The sequence below is a fragment of the Nomascus leucogenys genome, unplaced genomic scaffold (assembly GCF_006542625.1).
Source record: "Nomascus leucogenys isolate Asia unplaced genomic scaffold, Asia_NLE_v1 000745F_107329_qpd_obj, whole genome shotgun sequence".
Taxonomy (NCBI): domain Eukaryota; kingdom Metazoa; phylum Chordata; class Mammalia; order Primates; family Hylobatidae; genus Nomascus; species Nomascus leucogenys.
In genome coordinates this window covers 48,327-66,551 of record NW_022097030.1, presented here as the reverse complement: position 1 = coordinate 66,551, position 18,225 = coordinate 48,327, and the positions used below count along the sequence as shown (strand labels likewise).

Below are 18,225 nucleotides of genomic sequence, written 5' to 3'. Positions count from 1 at the left end.
TCAAAGCGCTCATAAATGTCCCTTTGCACATTCTAGAAGAACAGAGTTTCCCAATTGCTCAATGATAAGAAAAGTTTACCTCTGTGAGATGAATGCACACATCACAAAAAGTTTCTCAGAAAGCTTCTGTCTAGTTTTTCTGTGATGACACCTCCTTTTACATCACAGGCTGCAAAGCGCTCAATAATATCCCTTTTCAGATTCTGGAAGAACAGATTTTCCAAACTGCTAAATGAAAAGAAAGGTTTACCTCTTTGAAATGAATGCACACATCACAAAGCAGTTTCTCAGAAACCTTCTTTATAGTTTTTATGTGAAGATATTTCCTTTTTCACCATAGGCCTCAACACACTCCCAAGTATCCTTTTGCAGATAGTACAAAAAGAGTGTTTCCAAACTGCTCAATCAAAACAATGGTTCAACTCTGTGAAAGGAATGACTGCATCACAAAGAATTTTCTCAGAAAGCTACTGTCTAGTTTATATGTGATGATCTATCCTTTTTCACCGTAGGCCTCAAAGGAATCACAGATAAACCTTTGCAGATTCTAGAAGAACAGAGTTTCCAAACTGCTCAATGAAAGGATATGTTTACCTCTGTGAGATGAATGCACACATCAAAATGTAGATTCTCAGAAAGCTTCATTCTAGTTTTTATTTGAAGAAACTTCCTTTCTCACCATAGGCCTCAACTCACTCCCAAATATCCCTTTGCAGATTCTACAAAAAGAGGTTTCCAAACTGCTCAATCAAAAGAATGTTTCAACTGTGTGAGTTGAATGCACACATCCCAAAGAGGTTTCTCAGAAAGCTTCTGCCTAGTTCTTGTGTGAAGATATTCCCTTTATCACCATAGCCATCAAATCACTGAGAAGTATCCCTTTGCAGATACTAGAGGAACAGAGTTTCCAAACTGCTCAATGAAAAGAAATGTTAACTCTGTGAAATTAATGTACTCATCGCAAAGCAGTTTTTCAGAGAGCTTCTTTCTAGTTTTTATGTGAAGACATTTCCTTTTTCACCATAGAACTCAAAGTGCTCCAAAATATCCCTCTGCAGATTCGGCAAAAAGACTGTTTGAAACTGCTCAATCTGAAGAAGGGTTCAACTCTGTGAGGTGAATGCACACATCATCAAGGAAAAGGTGAGCTCTAACCTACCATGGTTCACATCCAACACAGCTATCACTGCCAGCGTGAATGTGAGAAGATAAGGAGTTTCGATATCATGATCTTGCTGATCTGACAGTTGAGGCATTCACTTTATTTGGAAGACTAACATCATTAGAGTAGGTCTGACAATAATCTGAGATTGACTAAGGAGCATGGTTCTCTGTGAGTACTTCTACATCAGACGTTTATTATCTCCATTTCTCCCGCAGCTGAGTACGTTACTGAGTTCTTCCAGCTGCATGCAGAGCTCCTGGCAGTTGTTCGTGTCTCTCTAATCTCTCCAAGTTTCACTTTATCTCCATGCTCAAGTTAATAAGGGTCACATTTAGTTTTCAGCTGAACAATCCGTTTTTCATTAACAATTGTTCCATTTTGACGGCCTGATGGAAAAGGACATAACTTTGTAAGTCATGGTCAAAATAAATTCCTACATGAAACTTACACCAACTTCAGGGATACGAAGAATATGCTGCATATCATTTTCCCTTCCATTTGTAGCAGGTTTTACAGCAGTAATGATGAAGAGTGATCCTGTCTGTAACACGGGTGATCTAATGACAATTACTCTCATACATGGGGGCCACACTTTTTCCTCATCTTCCTCCTCCGTATCTTTTGCAGTTGCATTGCCTTCACTGTAATGCCTTCATTATAACTACCCTCGGTTTGAGAGTCTGTAATTTCACCTTCTTCTTGTTCACTATCAGTGTCTCTCACTTTCTCATCTTTAAAAAAAGTTGAATTGAGATGTTTTCATTAAGAGGAGATTCCATAGTATTTCCACTAACTGGAACAGTGAATTTTGGGGGATTATTTTTGTGATGAATGCCTATTTTGGCCTTTTCTTCACACTTGTAAAATTGTCTTTCCTATTGCAGCTTGTATGTTCAACACTGAAGGCTTCTTGATCCTCTGAATTCGAATCCTTTTCCTCATTTTTTTTTTTGTAGAAGAGTCTGTATCCTTTCCTAATTTTTTATTTTTGTTTTGCGTTATAAGTCTGATAAGGTTGTGAATCTACTCGAAAATGAAACCGATAGCGACCACTTTCCACATCACAGTAGTAATAAATTGGATCATAACAAATTGGATTCTCAGAATCTTAATAGAAACCAGTGCTATGGTCAAAATACAGTCCAGCATTTTCATCATAACTAAATGCAGTCTGTGATAAAGCCGCTTCTGCTGCAGCTCTCAAACTTCCAGCTATTGACGAACCTTCTAAGGATGTATCTTGTGCTGTTAATGCAAATGCTGGCTCCTGTGAATTTGAGGCAAATGACCCTGTTGTCTACATTCAACATTTGCTGTTTTATCAGTACCAGGGTGAGCATCATTTTCTATTTGTAACTGGTCTTTAGAATTCAAAGCAGGAATTTCAATATTCTAATCTTGCTGATCTGACAGTTCAGTCACTCACTTTATTTGGAAGTCTAACATCATTAGAATAAGTCTGACAATAATAATCTGAGATTGTCCAAGGAGCATGGTTCTCTGTGAGTATTTCTACATCAGACTTTTATTATCTCCATTTCTGCCACAGCGGAGTACGTTACTGAGTTCTTCCAGCTGCCTGCGGAACTCCTGGCAGTTGCTCGTGTCGCTCTGAGAAGCCTTCCTGTGCTAGGTCGGCTTCTCCGGTTCCCGCACCTGCTGCTGGCAGCTCCGCGGTCACGTTCCAGCTTCCCCGCCCTCCTTCTCCGGAGGCCCGCTGGGGCTCGGAGAGGAGGAGGGGCGGCCAAAGCGAAGGCGCTGGCGGCGGGGACGGGCCCGAGGCTGTGAGCCTAATGGGGCAGCGGCAACCAGCAAGGGGACGGCAATCGCCCTGCCCGATCTGCGCAGCCTGGAATCCTGGGAAGGATTGTACCTTCTCCAACGACGGGGGCCGCGGGAGGAGCGACGAAGTCCAGGGGCTGGAAGCGCTCTGGCCCTTCTCGAGTTGAGCTGGAAACAGTGGCCAAGAGTGTTTTAAATCGAGTTTCCAGTTTCCATGTGGCTAGACATGACCTGCTGGTTACTCTTATTTTTTTCTCCATTCGTTGAGGTATGATTGACAAATTGAAAACTGTATTTTTAGGGTGTACAGGAGTGTTTTCAGATGTGTATACGCCTTAAAATTATCTCAATTAAGCTAGTTAGCATATCTATCCCCTCACATAGTTAATACGTTTCTGTGTGTGTGTTGAGAGCACCTGAGGTCTACTTTTGCAACAAATTTCAAGTACACGGTATTGTTAACTATAGTCACCATTCTGTACATTAGGTCCCAGCAGTTACTCACCTTGTAATTGAAGGTGCACCCCTTCCATGGAAATCTCACCACTGTCTTCACTTCCTAGCCCATGGGAACAACGGTTCTACTCTGTTTCCATGGCTTTTTTATTTTTATTTACTTCTTTAGATTTTACATACAAACAAGACCATGCAGTAATTGTCCTTCTGTATTCGGCTTATTTCACTTAGCATAATGTCTTCAAGATTTATCAGTATTTTTGTAAATGAAAGAATTTCATTTTTTATTAAAGCTGAAATTATATATCTCTCAGTTTATTTATCTGTATCAGAGGAGTGCAGATGCCCTTGACGATACTGATTTTATTTCCTTTGTCTATATACTCCCAATTGGGATTAGTGGTAGTTCTAGTTTAAAAATTGTAAGGAAGCTCCATACTGTTTTTCATAATAGCTGCACCAATTGACATCCTCAGCAACATTGTAGAAGTGTTCTCTTTTCTCTGCACCCTAACGCTTTTTATCTTTTGACTTTTCGATAATAGGTATCCAAACACCATGATAAGGTGATACCTCATTGTGATTTTGATTTTAATTACTCTGGTAGTTAATGATGTTGGGCAATTTTTATATACCTATTGGCCATTTGTATATCTTTGGAAAAATTGCTATTTATGTATTTTGCCCAATTATTAATCAAGAAATTGCTTTTAATTCTGCTGTGGGTTCTTCTTTTGTATTGATTAGTATGATGTATGTTTTGGATAGTAACATATTATCCTACATATGCTTTACAAATATTTTCTCCTATTCCATATAATGCCTTTATATTTTGCTGATTTTTCCTTTATTGTGCAGAAACTTTTTACTTTGACATAGTTCCACGTGTTCATTTGTGCACTTGTTGACTGTGTTCTTGGTGTCAAATCCAAAGCATCATTGCCATGACCAGTGTCAAGGAGGTTTCTCCCCATGCTTTTTTTTAGAGGATTCATGATTTCAGTTCTTATGTTTAAGTCTTTATTTCATTTCAAATTCGTTTTGTGATGGTATGAGAGAAAGGTGTTCTTTTTCTCTGTGCATAGCTAGTTTTTCCTACACCACCCCTTGCTGTGTTTATCCTTTCTCCATTCTGTGGGATTGGTTGACTGTATATTTGTGAGTTTATTTCTGGGTACTCTATTCTGTTATATTGGTTTTATGAAGGTACTATACTATTTTGATGGCTACAGTTTTGTAACACAGTTTGAAATCAGGAAGTGGGAGGCTTCCAGCCCTTTGTTCTTCTCAGTATTTGGCTATTTGGTCTTTTGTGGTTCCATACTAATTTTAAAATTGTTGTTCTGCACTTTTAATAAAATGGCATTAAAATTTTGATAGAAATTTATTTAACCCTGCAGATCACTTTGTGTAGTATGGATATTTTAACAATATTTTTATAATCCATGAATACAGGATATATTTCCCATTTTGTATTCTTCATTTTCTTTCCTCAACATTTTATAGTTTTCAGTATACAGATCTTTCATATTCTTTGTTAAACTCATTCCTAAGTATTCCATTCTATTGGATAATATCGTAAATGGCATTATCTTTATTCCTTTTCCAGATATTTTGTTGTTACTGTAAAAAAATGCACCTGATGTTCATATGTTAATATTGTATCCTGAAAATTTACTGAATTGGTTAGTTATAACAGGTTTTTTTATTCTTTGTGGTAAAATGGTGGGTATTCTGAACTCTGGTTAAACGTTAAATTGATAGTTGCTATTATCATTTCAAAATTATTTAAAGAATGACCAGATGGATTCCTGCTTTCATGAATTCAAGTCTTCCCATTTAAAATAATTTTGTGTGGTTGACCTGGGTCCTGGGAATTTGGGTCCCCCCGTGGCAGCCAGGAGATTCGGTCGGATGTGGGAGGGAGAAGCGGTCAGAGAGGGGACTGAGCTGGGGAAGCAAAGAGGGGCTCCAGGACAGCCGAGAGGACAGAGGGTCGTGTCGGAGACCCAGTGGGGAGAAAGAATGGGCCAGAAAAGGAGAAAGGGTGAGAGTGGGCAACAGGACAGCTTCCCGTCGTGCCAGGGAACTTTGCTGAAACTGCGGGCCCCAGGGAACAGCGCGGGCAGGGTGGGAGGGAGTGGAGAGGACCCAGCAGACCCCAAGGTCAGTGTGGAGGAAGGGACATTTCCCGGTTCATTCGCCTCTGCCCAGCGTTCTGCGGGCAGGCCCCCCCCCCCAGGGGCAGGGGAGGAGGTGGCTCCTGGCGGGCTCGGAGAACTAAGGGGCACACACCCGCTTCGCCGGATGGGGGTGAAAGGGGAAGCCTGAAACAGCTGCGGATCTCGCTGGCCCCGTGGGTGGGTGCGGGGGGGCGCCGGCGGGGCCGAGCTCAGGGGCCCGCGCCGGGGCCTGCAGGTGGCCCTGGAGGAACTACAAGCACCGCCAGTGCAGCGGGATTTCCAGAAGACCAGTGTGGACAGCGCCCTGGACACGCCCTTCCCAGCTGGAACATTTGTGAGGCTGGAATTTAAGCTCCGGGAGACAGAGAAGCCGCCGGAGGAAGGACTGGAAGAAACCCAAGTGCAAAGTCCAGCCCGAGGGGAGGAAGCAGAAATGGCTTACCTGCATCAAACTGGGCTGTGGGGATAAGGTTCTGGGCAGGATGGTTCGCCGCCCTCCAGAGACGCAGACTTGGCGGGAGCCTGAGGAGCACCAGGAGACCCGCTGCAGCTGGGCGGAGCGGGCAGTGAGGACCCCACAGCTGCTGCTTCCCTGCACAGCTCGCCTTCTCCAAGGCCCGGCCCCCAGCGGAGCCCAGCACTGAATCGCAGGGCGCCCCCTGGAGCCCTGGCGGGGGTAACCAGTAGAAGACCTACCTCCCAGGGAGAAGACCCCACTGTATCCCCAGATAATAAAACTGTTCTCTCCCCCCAAAAATAAATAAATAATTTTGTCTGGTCTTTGAAAATGTGTATCCTCTGTCTACTGGTCAAAATGCTGCCCATTTATCCATATGACTAATTAGCCAAACTTTTTAACTTTGTTTTTTATTATGAAACAAAACAGTAAATTTGTTAATGGTTTTAATATCATCTAATATGGTTGAAAATATGTCAATTTGTCACTGCCAATGAATCTTTGTGTTATTTATTTTACTGTTACATATTCTGTCCATAAATGTCTTAGGGGCTTAGAATCTTGCCTATCATAGTGTATATGCTAAGTACCAACTACTCTAATGGGTCAAATTGTCTTTCTATACCATTCTTAAAATACAATATTTATTTATTTATTTTTATTAAAAATTTTTTTGCCTAATTATTTATGAAAATTATGAGATCTATTCAGTTTGTCCTCTTGATAAAAAAAGTTTTTTTTTCTCTCTTTTTTTTTTTTTTGAGACGGAGTCTCCCTCTGTTCCCCAGGCTGAAGTGCAGTGACACAATCTCGGCTCACCACAACCTCCACTTCCCGAGTTCAAGTGATTCTCCTGCCTCAGCCTCCCGAGTAGCTGGGACTACTATGCTCCACCATGCCAGGCTAATTTTTGTATTTTTAGTAGAGACGGGGTTTCACTATATTGGCCAGGCTGGTCTTGAACTCCTGACCACGTGAACCGCCTGCCTCAGCCTCCCAAAGCACTGGGATTATAGGCTTCAGCCACTGCATGAGGCCTTTTTTCTGTTTATTAATACATTAGAGAGTAAAAATGCAGCTCCCTCACAGAAGCACGTTGCATAATGATGAAGTATGGGCTTTTGGTGTGACAACATCATCTGAATGCTGTTTATTGTCCCAATTAGTTATTTTCTCATTCCTAAACCCTCTCCAACCTCCCATCTTTCTGAGTCTCCAGTGTCTATTTTTCCAGTCTCTATAACCAAGTGTATGCATAATTGAGTTCACAGTTACAAGTGAGAAAATGCAGAATTTGGTTTTCTGTTTCTGAAGTTTTTCACTTACAATAATGGCCTCTGGTTTTATTCATGTTGTTGCAAAAGACATGATGTTATTCTTCTTCATGGCTGAGTACCATTCCATGGTATACTTGTATAGCACATTTTCTTTATTCAATTATTGATCAATAAATTTAAATTGATTTCATATATTGGTTATTGTGAATATTGCTGTGATAAAGATAAGAGTGTGGGTATTTTCTTTATGTAGAAAATTATTTTCCTTTGGGTAGATACAAAGTAGTAGGAGTGCTGAATCAAATGGAAGTTCTATTTTTAGACTTTTTTGAAATCTCCATACAGTTTTCCATAGAGGTTGTATAAAGTTACATTCCCACAAACAATGTATAAGTGTTCTATTTTCTCTGTATCCTTGCCGATAGCTCATTTTTCTGTTTTTCAGTAATAGCCATTCTGCATGGTGTAAGTTGGTACCTCATTGTGGTTTTTAATTGGGATTTCTCTGATCATTGACAATGTTGAGCATCTTTTACTTGCTTGTTGACCATCGTTGTCTTTTTTTATTTAAATGTTCATGTTTTTTGCTAGCTCATTGTCTTTTTTTAAAATGTTCAAGTTCTTTGCTTGCTTTTTTTTTTTTTTTTTGAGACGGAGTCTCTCTCTGTCGCCCAGGCTGAAGTGGAGTGGCACAATCTCGGCTCACTGCAAGCTCTGCCTCCCGGGTTCCCGCCATTCTCCTGCCTCAGCCTCTCTGAGTAGCTGGGACTACAGGTGCCCGCCACCACGCCCGGCGGGTTTTCACCGTGGTCTCAATCTCCTGACCTCATGATCCGCCCACCTCGGCCTCCCAAAGTGCTGGAATTACAAGCGTGAGCCACCACGCCTGGCCTGCTTGCTTTTTAATGAGGTTACTTGTTTTATTTTTGTTGAGCTGTTTGAGTTCCTTGTATATTCTGGACGTTAGATCTTTGTCACATGCAAAACTCATAAATATTTATCTCATTCCATAGGTTTTCTGTTCACTGTGTTAATTAAGAAGCATTTTCAGGAGCTTTTTAATTTAAATGAGTTCACTTTGTCTATTTTTGTTATTGTTACATCTGCTTTTGAGATCTTAGTCATAAATTCTTTGTCCAAGTCAATCTCTAGAATAGTTTATCCTAGAGTTTCTTCTAGCATTTTTATAGTTGCAGGTCTTATATTTTAGTCTTTTAATCCATATTGAGTTGATTATTGTATATAGTGGGACATAGGGGTCCCATTCCATACTTCTGCATATGGCAATATAATTTTTCCAGCACAATTTGTTGACTAGGATGTCATTTCTCCAGTGTATGTTTTTGTTGACTTTGTAAAAGATCAGTTGTTTGTAGGTATGTGGCTTTATTTCTAGGTTCTCTATTCTGTACCATTGATCTATGTGTCAATTTATATCAGTACCATGCTGTTTTGGTTACTAAAGCCTTCTAGTATAATTTTAAGTCAGATAATGTAATATCTCCAGCTTTATTCTCTTTGCTTAGATTTGCTTTGGCTATTCAGGCTCTTTTTGTGGTTCCATGTGAATTTTAGAATTTATTTTTTCTATTTTATAAGAAATGACATTGGCATTTTGGTAGGATTTGCATTTGATATGTAGACTGCTTTGGGCAGTAGAGTCATTTTAATGATCATAATTCTTCCAATCCATGAGCATGGGATGTTTTTCTCATTTGTGTCATGTACAATTTCTTTCATCAGTGTTTTGTAGTTTTCCTTGTAGGGATCTTTCATCTCTTTGACTAATTGTATTTCTAAGCATTTTACCTTTTTTGTAGCTATTGTAAAAGGAAGTGACTTTTTAATTCAGTTGTCAGCTTGATCATCATTTGTGTATAAAAATGCTACTAATTTCCATATGTTGATTTTTGCATTCTGAAACATTATTAAATTTATTTATCAAATCTAAGAGTTTTTTTGGTGGTCTTTAGATTTTTTGTATATATGGTTATTATGTAATCATCAAAGAGGGACAATTTGACTTTCTAATTACAACCATATAGATGCTCCCTCCAAGACCAATAGAGAGAGTCTCTGTGGAGGGCACAGGTGATGATATTTCTTTAAGCTGGCCATGTGGGTATGGCTGGAAACATGGGCTGAGAGCCACTTAGTTAAGCATTGCCTCTCAAGTCTGTCTTTTTTCTTTCTTTCTTTATTTCTTTCTTTCTTTCTTCTCTCTCTCTTTATTTCTTTTCTTTTGACAGAGTTTTCACTCATTGTCCAGGCAGGAGTGCAGTGGCGCCATCTTGGCTCACTGCAACTTCCACTTCCCAGGTTCAAGTGATTCTCCAATATCAGCCCCCCAATTAGCTAGGATTACAGGCACCAGCCACCACATGTGGCTAATTTTTTATGTTTTAGTAGAGACGTGGTTTGTCCATGTTGCCCAGGCTGATCTTAAACTCCTGACCTCAGGTGTTCTGCCCACTTTGGCCTCCCAAATTGTTGGGATTACAGGCTTGAGCCAATGCACCTGTTTGCCTCTCAAGTTTCAATATGCCTATGAATTATTCAGATTCTAGCCTCTCCCTTACAGATGTGATTCTGCAGGTTTGGAAGGGGTCCATGAATTGGCTTCTTTAAAAAGTCTCCTCTTAATTCTGATGTTTCTTCCACTACATCAAATATAGTAGCACTCAGCTAGGGAAATTAGGCACAGCACAGAGCTCCTGACACCCAACACTCTTACCACAACACGAATACTTTTGTCCCAAAGTGGAAACCACCAATCACCATTTTCAAACATGTCATTTTCTGCTGGCTTTTTACAGTTTAGAAAGCCCAGAGAAGGCATCAATGTTTGAGTAAGTCTGCATTTGGAAAACATGTACACATGAGTTAATACAGTCTTTATTGAGCACGTACTATGTGTTCAGAAGTCTGTTACAGAGCACTGTTCAGGAAATATTACATGATGTGAGTTAATCCTCATAGCACCCTGGCAGTTGGGTGCTAAGTTTTCTGTAATTTTCAGGATTTAAATGAAGGGCCTAGCATTTCTACCTTTTCTTCCATTTTAAAAATTATTTACCTGAAAATAAAATGTACAGAATAAAAGCTATATCGACAGATGCGAGGGATAGAGAAAAAAGGGTGAACTGTTCAGAGAGATGTTTTATATTTATATCTACTTTCTTGTGCCTTGTAGAGTAGCCACTGGATTTGCAGGAATGGAAAAGAAGTTGCTAGGTAAGATGTCTCTAGAAGCACTGGCTTCAATGAAAAAGAAATTATGGCCCCAAAGTATGCAATGATTTGCTTTCATTTATCTGCCTTTCCATTTTAGGAAATTGTGGGCACCAGCTCAGGAGGCAGCAGGAGCCCCCGCCTGAATCTCTGACCTCTTTGAATCAGTTCTGTGAGAGAAGATTCTAGGGTGAGGCCAGACCTGGATGAGGACTTAGAAGAGCGTGGATCTGGGCAGGGCTGGAACAGAAAGTGGACCCCATTTTTCCGATGTCCATGCTGATGGAGTATTTCCAGTTCTGTCTTTCCTAAGCCTGCCCAACAGAGACTTGACTCTTAGAGTTTGTGTAATTTTAATCTGTTTTAGCCACTTCCCTGTCAATTTTTATAACACATGATAACAAGAAACTTAAGCAAAACTCTTAGGGTTTTTTTAGGACAATTATATGAGAAGCTAAAAACTTATGCCGGGAGTGGTTGCTCACGCCTGTAATCCCAGTACTTTGGGAGGCCCAGGCAGGCAGATCATGAGGTCAGGAAATCGAGGCCATCCTGGGTAACATGGTGAAACCACGTCTCTACTAAAAATACAAAAAAAATTAGCTGGGTGTGGTGACAGGCACCTGTAGTCCCAGCTACTTGAGAGGCTGAGGCAGGAGAATGCCATGAACCTGGGAGGCAGAGCTTGCAGTGAGCTGAGATCACTCCACTGCATTCCAGCATGGGCGACAGAGTGAGACTGTGTCTCAAAAAAAAAAAAAACTTATTTTTACCAAGATGAAAGAAACAGAAATAACCACAATAACAATAATTCTTTTGTCCATGAATAGCCCTTCAGGTAGTGACATCAGAACTCAGAGGAACAGCATAAGGGAAGTGGAGCAAATGCAACCAAAGTCCCCTGTGCACCTCACTTCTCTCTTCTCACCACAGGATGCTGAATTCAGCCATTAATCTGTTTGCTCTAGATGGAAAGCTTCTGGACAGTAGAAACCATGAATTCTTCATCTGTTTTTCTGATGGTAATGTGATGTAGTTTAGATGTCCCCTCTAAATCTCATATTGAATTTTAATCCCCAATGTGGCAGGTGGGGCCTGGGGAGGTGGTGGTTGAATCATGGGGTGAGTCTCTCCTGGCTCTGTGCCATCCTTGTGATAATGAGTACTCATGAGATCTGGTTGTTTAGAAGTATGCTCCATCCCTCCCCCATCTTTCTTGCCCTTGCTTCTACCATGTGAGATGCCTGCTCGTCTCTCGCCATGATTGTAAGCTTCCCCAGGCTTTCCCAGAAGCAGACCCTGGCGCTACACTTCCTGTATAGCCTGCAGAACCATGAGCCAATCAAACTCTTTTCTTATAAGTTACCCAGTCTCAGGTTTTTTAAATAGCAATGCAAGAATAGCTTAATACAACATATGAAAAGAAAGCAATGAATATATTTATCAGTTTGAGTCTCCAGGCCTCTGGCTTGCTTCAACTCAAAGAGCAGGAAGTGAGCAACCCCCATCTACTGCTCCTGATCATGGGAGAATCTACATTTCATCCTAAAACATTTCTGTCAAAAGCCCCGTGTTTTATGTAGAAGAAGGAGGGTGTCTGAAAGAATGGATCTCTTTGTTTATTTTTATTTCTGAGACAGGGTCTCTTTCCCTGTCATTCTGGCTGGGGTGCAGTGGCTTACTGCAGCTTTGACATTCTGCACTCCAGTGATTTTCCCACCTCAGCCTCTCAAGTAGCTGGGACCACAAGTGCACACAACCACAACTGGATAATATCTTTATTTTTGGCAGAGATGAGGTTTTGTTATGTTGAGCAGGCTGGTCTTGAACTCCTGAGCTCAAGACATCCCCCAGCCTCTGCCTTTCAAAGTGCTGGAATTAGAGGTGTGAGCCACCACACCGGGCAGATGGGTCTTAACTGATTTTAATCTGGGTACATGAGCATGGAAGACATATTCTTAATTTTTTCCTAATAAAATATTTGACAGTTTTGAGGGAATTAGCCAAGATGGCTGAAGAGGAACAGATCCAGTCTACAGCTCCCAGCATGAGCAATGAAGAAGATGGGTGATTTCTGCATTTCCAACTGAGGTACCTGGTTCATCTCACTGGCAGTGCTGGAAAATGTGTGGAGGACAGTGGGTGTAGAGCACCGTGCACGAGCCGAAGCAGGGTGAGGCATCCCCTCACCAAGGAAGGGGTCAGGGAATTCCCTTTCCTAGTCAAAGAAAGGGGTGACAGACAACACCTGGAAAATTGGGTCACTCCCACCCTAATACTGTGCTTTTCCAAAAGGCTTAACAAATGGCACACCAGGAGATTATATCCTGCACCTGGCTCAGAAGGTCTGATGCCCATGGAGCCTCACTCATTGCTAGCACAGCAGTCTGAGATCAAACTGTGAGGCAGCAGTGAGGCTGGGGGAGGGGCGCCCCCCATTACCAAGGCTTGATTATGTAAACAAAGCAGCCAGGAAACTCAAACTCGGTGGAGCCCAACACAGCTCAAGGAGGCATAACTGCATCTGTAGGCTCCACCTCTGGGGGCAGGGCACAGACAAACAAAAGGCAGCAGTAACCTCTGCAGACATAAATGTCCCTGTCTGACAGCTTTGAAGAGAATAATCGTTCTCCCAGTATGCAGCTTGAGATCTGAGAATGGGCAGACTGCCTCATCAAGTGGGTCCCTGAACCCTGAGTATCCTAACTGGGAGGCACCCCCCAGTAGGGGCGGACTGACACCTCACATGGCCAAGTACTCCTCTGAGACAAAACTTCCAGAGGAACAATCAAGGAGCAGCATTTGTGGTTCACCAATATCTGCTGTTCTGCAGCCACCTCTGCTGATACCCAGGCAAACAGCGTCTGGAGTGGACCTCTAGCAAACTCCAACAGACCTGCAGCTGAGTCCTGAATGTTAGAAGGAAAACTAACAAACAGAAAGGACATCCACACCAAAAACCCATCTGTACATCACCATCATCAAAGACCAATGATAGATAAAACCACAAAGATGGAGAAAAAACAGAGCAGAGAAACTGGAAACTCTAAAAATCAGAGCACTTCTCCTCCTCCAAAGGAACGTAGCTCCTCACCAGCAATGGAAAAATGCTGGACAGAGAATGACTGACGAGTTGAGAGAAGAAGGCTTCAAAAGATCAAACTACTCCAAGCTAAAGGAGGAAGTTCAAACCAAAGGCAAGAAGTTAAAAACCTTGAAAAAAAATTAGATGAATAGCTCACTAGAATAACCAATGCAGAGAAGTCCTTAAAGGACATGATGGAGCTGAAAACCTTGTCACAAGAACTACGTGACGAATGCACAAGCCTCAGTAGCTGATGCGATCAACTGGAAGAAAGGGTATCAGTGATGGAAGATGAAATGAATGAAATGAAGAGAGAAGAAAAGTTTAGAAATGAACAAAGCCTTCAAGAAATATGGCACTATGTGAAAAGACCAAATCTATGTCTGATTGGTGTACCTGAAAGTGACGGGGAGAATGGAACCAATTTGGAAAACACTCTGAAGGAGAGTAACCAGGAGAATTTCAACAAACTAGCAAGGCAGGCCGACATTCAAGTTCAAGAAATACAAAGAATGCCACAAAAATAATCCTCGAGAAGAGCAACTCCAAGACACATAATTGTCAGACTCACCAAAGTTGAAATGAAGGAAAAAATGTTAAGGGCAGCCAGAGAGAAAGGTCGGGTTACCCACAAAAGGAAGCCAATCAGACTAACAGCAGATCTCTCAGCAGAAACTCTACAAGCCAGGAGAGAGTGGGGGCCAATATTCAACATTCTTAAAGAAAAGAATTTTCAACCCAGAATTTCATATCCAGCCAAACTAAGCTTCATAAGTGAAGGAGAAATAAAATCCTCTACAGACAAGCAAATGCTGAGAGATTTTGTCACCACCGGGCATGCCCTAAAAGAGTTCCTGAAGGAAGCACTAAACATGGAAAGGAACAACCAGTACCAGCCCCTGCAAAAACATGCCAAATAGTAAAGACCATTAAGGCTAGGAAGAAACTGCATCAACTAACTAGCAAAATAACCAGCTAACATCATAATTACAGGATCAACTTCACACATAACAATATTAACCTTAAACGTAAAGGGGCTAAATGCTCCAATTAAAAGACACAGACTGGCAAATTGGATAAAGAGTCAAGACCCATCAGTGTGCTGTATTCAGGAAACCCATCTCATGTGCAGAGACACATATAGACTTAAAATAAAGGGATGGAGGAATATCTACCAAACAAATGGAAAAGAGAAAAAGGCAGGGGTTGCAAACCTAGTCTCTGATAAAACAGACTTTAAACCAACAAAGATCAAAAGAGACAAAGAAGGCGATTACATAATGGTAAAGGGATCAATTCAATAAGAAGAGCAAACTACCCTAAATATATATGCACCCAATACAGGAGCACCCAGATTCATAAAGCAAGTCCTTAGTGACCTACAAAGGGACATAAACTCCCACACAATAATAATGGGAGACCTTAACACCCCACTGCCAACATTAGACAGATCAATGATACAGAAAGTTAACAAGGATATCCAGGAATTGAACACAGCTCTGCACCAAGCGGACCTCATAGACAACTACAGAACTCTCCACCCCAAATCAACAGAATATACATTGTTTTCAGCACCACACCACACCTATTCCAAAATTGGCCACATAGTTGGAAGTAAAGCTCTCCTCAGCAAATGTAAAAGAACATAAATTATAACAAACTGTCTCTCAGATCACAGTGCAATCAAACTAGAACTCAGGATTAGGAAACTCACTCAAAACCACTCAACTACATGGAAACTGAACGACCTGCTCCTGAATGACTACTGGGTACATAACAAAATGAAGGCAGAAATAAAGATGTTCATTGAAACCAATGAGAACAAAGACACAACATACCAGAATCTCTGGGACACATTCAAAGCAGTGTGTAGAGGGAAATTTATAGAGCTAAATGCACACAAGAGAAAACAGGAAAGATCTAAAATTGGCACTGTAACATCACTATTAAAAGAACTAGAGAAGCAAGAGCAAACACATTCAAAAGCTAGCAGAAGGCAAGAAATAACTAAGATCAGAGCAGAACTGAAGGAAATAGAGACACAAAAAACCCTTCAGAAAATCAATAAATCCAGGAGCTGGTTTTTTGAAGAGATCAACAAAATCGATAGACCACTAGCAAGACTAATAAAGAAGAAGAGAGAGAAGAATCAAATAGATGCAATAAAAAATGATAATGGGTATATCACCACTGATCCCACAGAAATACAAACTACCAGCAGAGAATACTATAAACACCTCTATGCAAATAAACTAGAAAATCTAGAAGAAATGGATAAATTCCTCGACACATACACCCTCCCAAGAGTAAACCAGGAAGAAGTTGAATCTCTGAATAGACCAATAACAGGCTCTGAAATTGAGGCAATAATTAATAACTTACCAACCAAAAAAAGTCCAGGACCAGATGAATTGAGAGCCGAATTCTACCAGAAGCACAAGGAGGACCTGGTACCATTCGTTCTGACACTATTCCAATCAATAGAAAAAGAGAGAATCCTCCCTAACTCATTTTGTGAGGCCAACACCATCCTGATACCAAAGCCCGACAGAGACACAACAAAAAAAGAGAAATTTTGACCAATATTTTTGATGAACATTGATGCAAAAATGCTCAATAAATTACTGGCAAACTGAATCCAGCAGCACATCAAAAAGCTTATCCACCATGATCAAGTGGGCTTCATCCCTGGGATGCAAGCCTGGTTCAACATATGAAAATCAATAAACGTAATCCCTCATACTAACAGAACCAAAGACAAAAACCACATGATTATCTCAATAGATGCAGAAAAGGCCTTTGACAAAATTCAACAACACTTCATGCTACAAACTCTCAATAAATTAGGTATTGATGGGACGTATCTCAAAATAATAAGAGCTATCTATGATAAACCCACAGCCAATATCATACTGAATGGACAAAAACTGGAAGCATTTCCTTTGAAAAGTGGCACAAGACAGGGATGCCCTCTCTCACCACTCCTATTCAACATAGTGTTGGAAGTTCTGGCCAGAACTGTTGCTCTGAGTAAATGGTGCAAAATAGATGCCTTAGTCTGGTGATTTGATTTAATACAAATGGAACTTGTTAGAACACTTCTTTACACCTGAGATATTGGGAGATTTACTTGTAACCTTCCTTGCTGTGTGAACAGCAGTAATATTTGCTGTTTCTAAGATGTGTTGTAGTTCGAAAGATTTTGTTTGTATCATGCCAAAGTGACTGCATTAAGAAGTACCAAGTTGACTGATTAAAACAAAACAAAACTCCTTTAAATCATTCGGCTGTTTGACCTATGCTAGTGTATAGGTGCTATACATAATTATATATATATATATATATATATTTATATAAAATATATATATATAAAATATATATATATAAAATATATATATATATAAAATATATATATATAAAAAAAAAAAAAAAAAAAAAAAAAAAAAAAAAAAAAAAAAAAAAAAAAAAAAAAAAAAAAAAAAAAAAAAAAAAAAAAAAAAAAAAAAAAAAAAAAAAAAAAAAAAAAAAAAAAAAAAAAAAAAAAAAAAAAAAAAAAAAAAAAAAAAAAAAAAAAAAAAAAAAAAAAAAAAAAAAAAAAAAAAAAAAAAAAAAAAAAATATAATAAAATATATATATATATATAATATATATATATATATTTTTTGAAATGGAGTCTCGCTCTGTCACCCAGGCTGGAGTGCAGTGGCACGATCTCGGCTCACTGCAAGCTCTGCCTCCCGGGTTCACGCCATTCTCCTGCCTCAGACTCTCCGAGTAGCTGGGACTACAGGCGCCCGCCACCACGTCCGGCTAATATTTTTGTGTGTTTTTAGTAGAGACGGGGTTTCACCATGGTCTCGATCCCCTGACCTCGTGATCCGCCCGCCTCAGCCTCCCAAAGTGCTGGGATTACAAGTGTGAGCCACCGCGCCCGGCCTAATTATATATTTTGATGCTTTCTGTTTTATTATGTGGCAGTGTTTAGTCCCAGTATTTATGCTAATTACATAGTTCTTTGGACTCCAGTTTTTCTTTTTGTAAATTTGGATTAAAGTCTATCATGGCTCCTTTCAAAAAGAGCATATATGTAAATGGAGGGTACTTCGATACCATTAGAGGGATGGGACTGAGATCTCAAAGAAATAGGCTACACTGGCTCTGGGGTGAATGGGTCCTATGACTTGTAGGGCTTCAGAGTAGGACACACTCTCTGGGGCTAAAGCTCAGGATATTGGCCATGCAGTTGAACATTTCTGCCAGTTCTTTCCTGGTCCGGCCCTGTGCAATTTCCAGCTTCTGTAAATACATGTTGAAGGTATGCACACAAAGGTGTGCCAAAGTGTACAGTTGCTCAGATTATTTGCACACCTTGGTTTGGCTCTGGCCAGTTGAAGGAGTCATGAGGAAATACCTTGCTGCGATGATTTCTATTATTCATTTCTCGGTGTATATTGGTATTAATTGATTTGTTTTTTGGCACAGTTTAAAGTACTTTTGAACTTTTCCCCTTTCTTCTCTCTTCTGCTTCTTTTTCCAGACTGTTTCCAAGATTGGATGAAGAGAATCAATTGACAATGCTGTGAAGACAG

The 18,225-nt window shown here is 40.4% G+C and overlaps 1 pseudogene; it reads right to left on the bottom strand.

The window, feature by feature from the left end:
* Positions 1-1,128: 1,128 nt before the first annotated feature.
* LOC115834134 lies at positions 1,129-17,944 on the bottom strand (annotated as a pseudogene).
* Between the last annotated feature and the right edge of the window lie 281 nt (positions 17,945-18,225).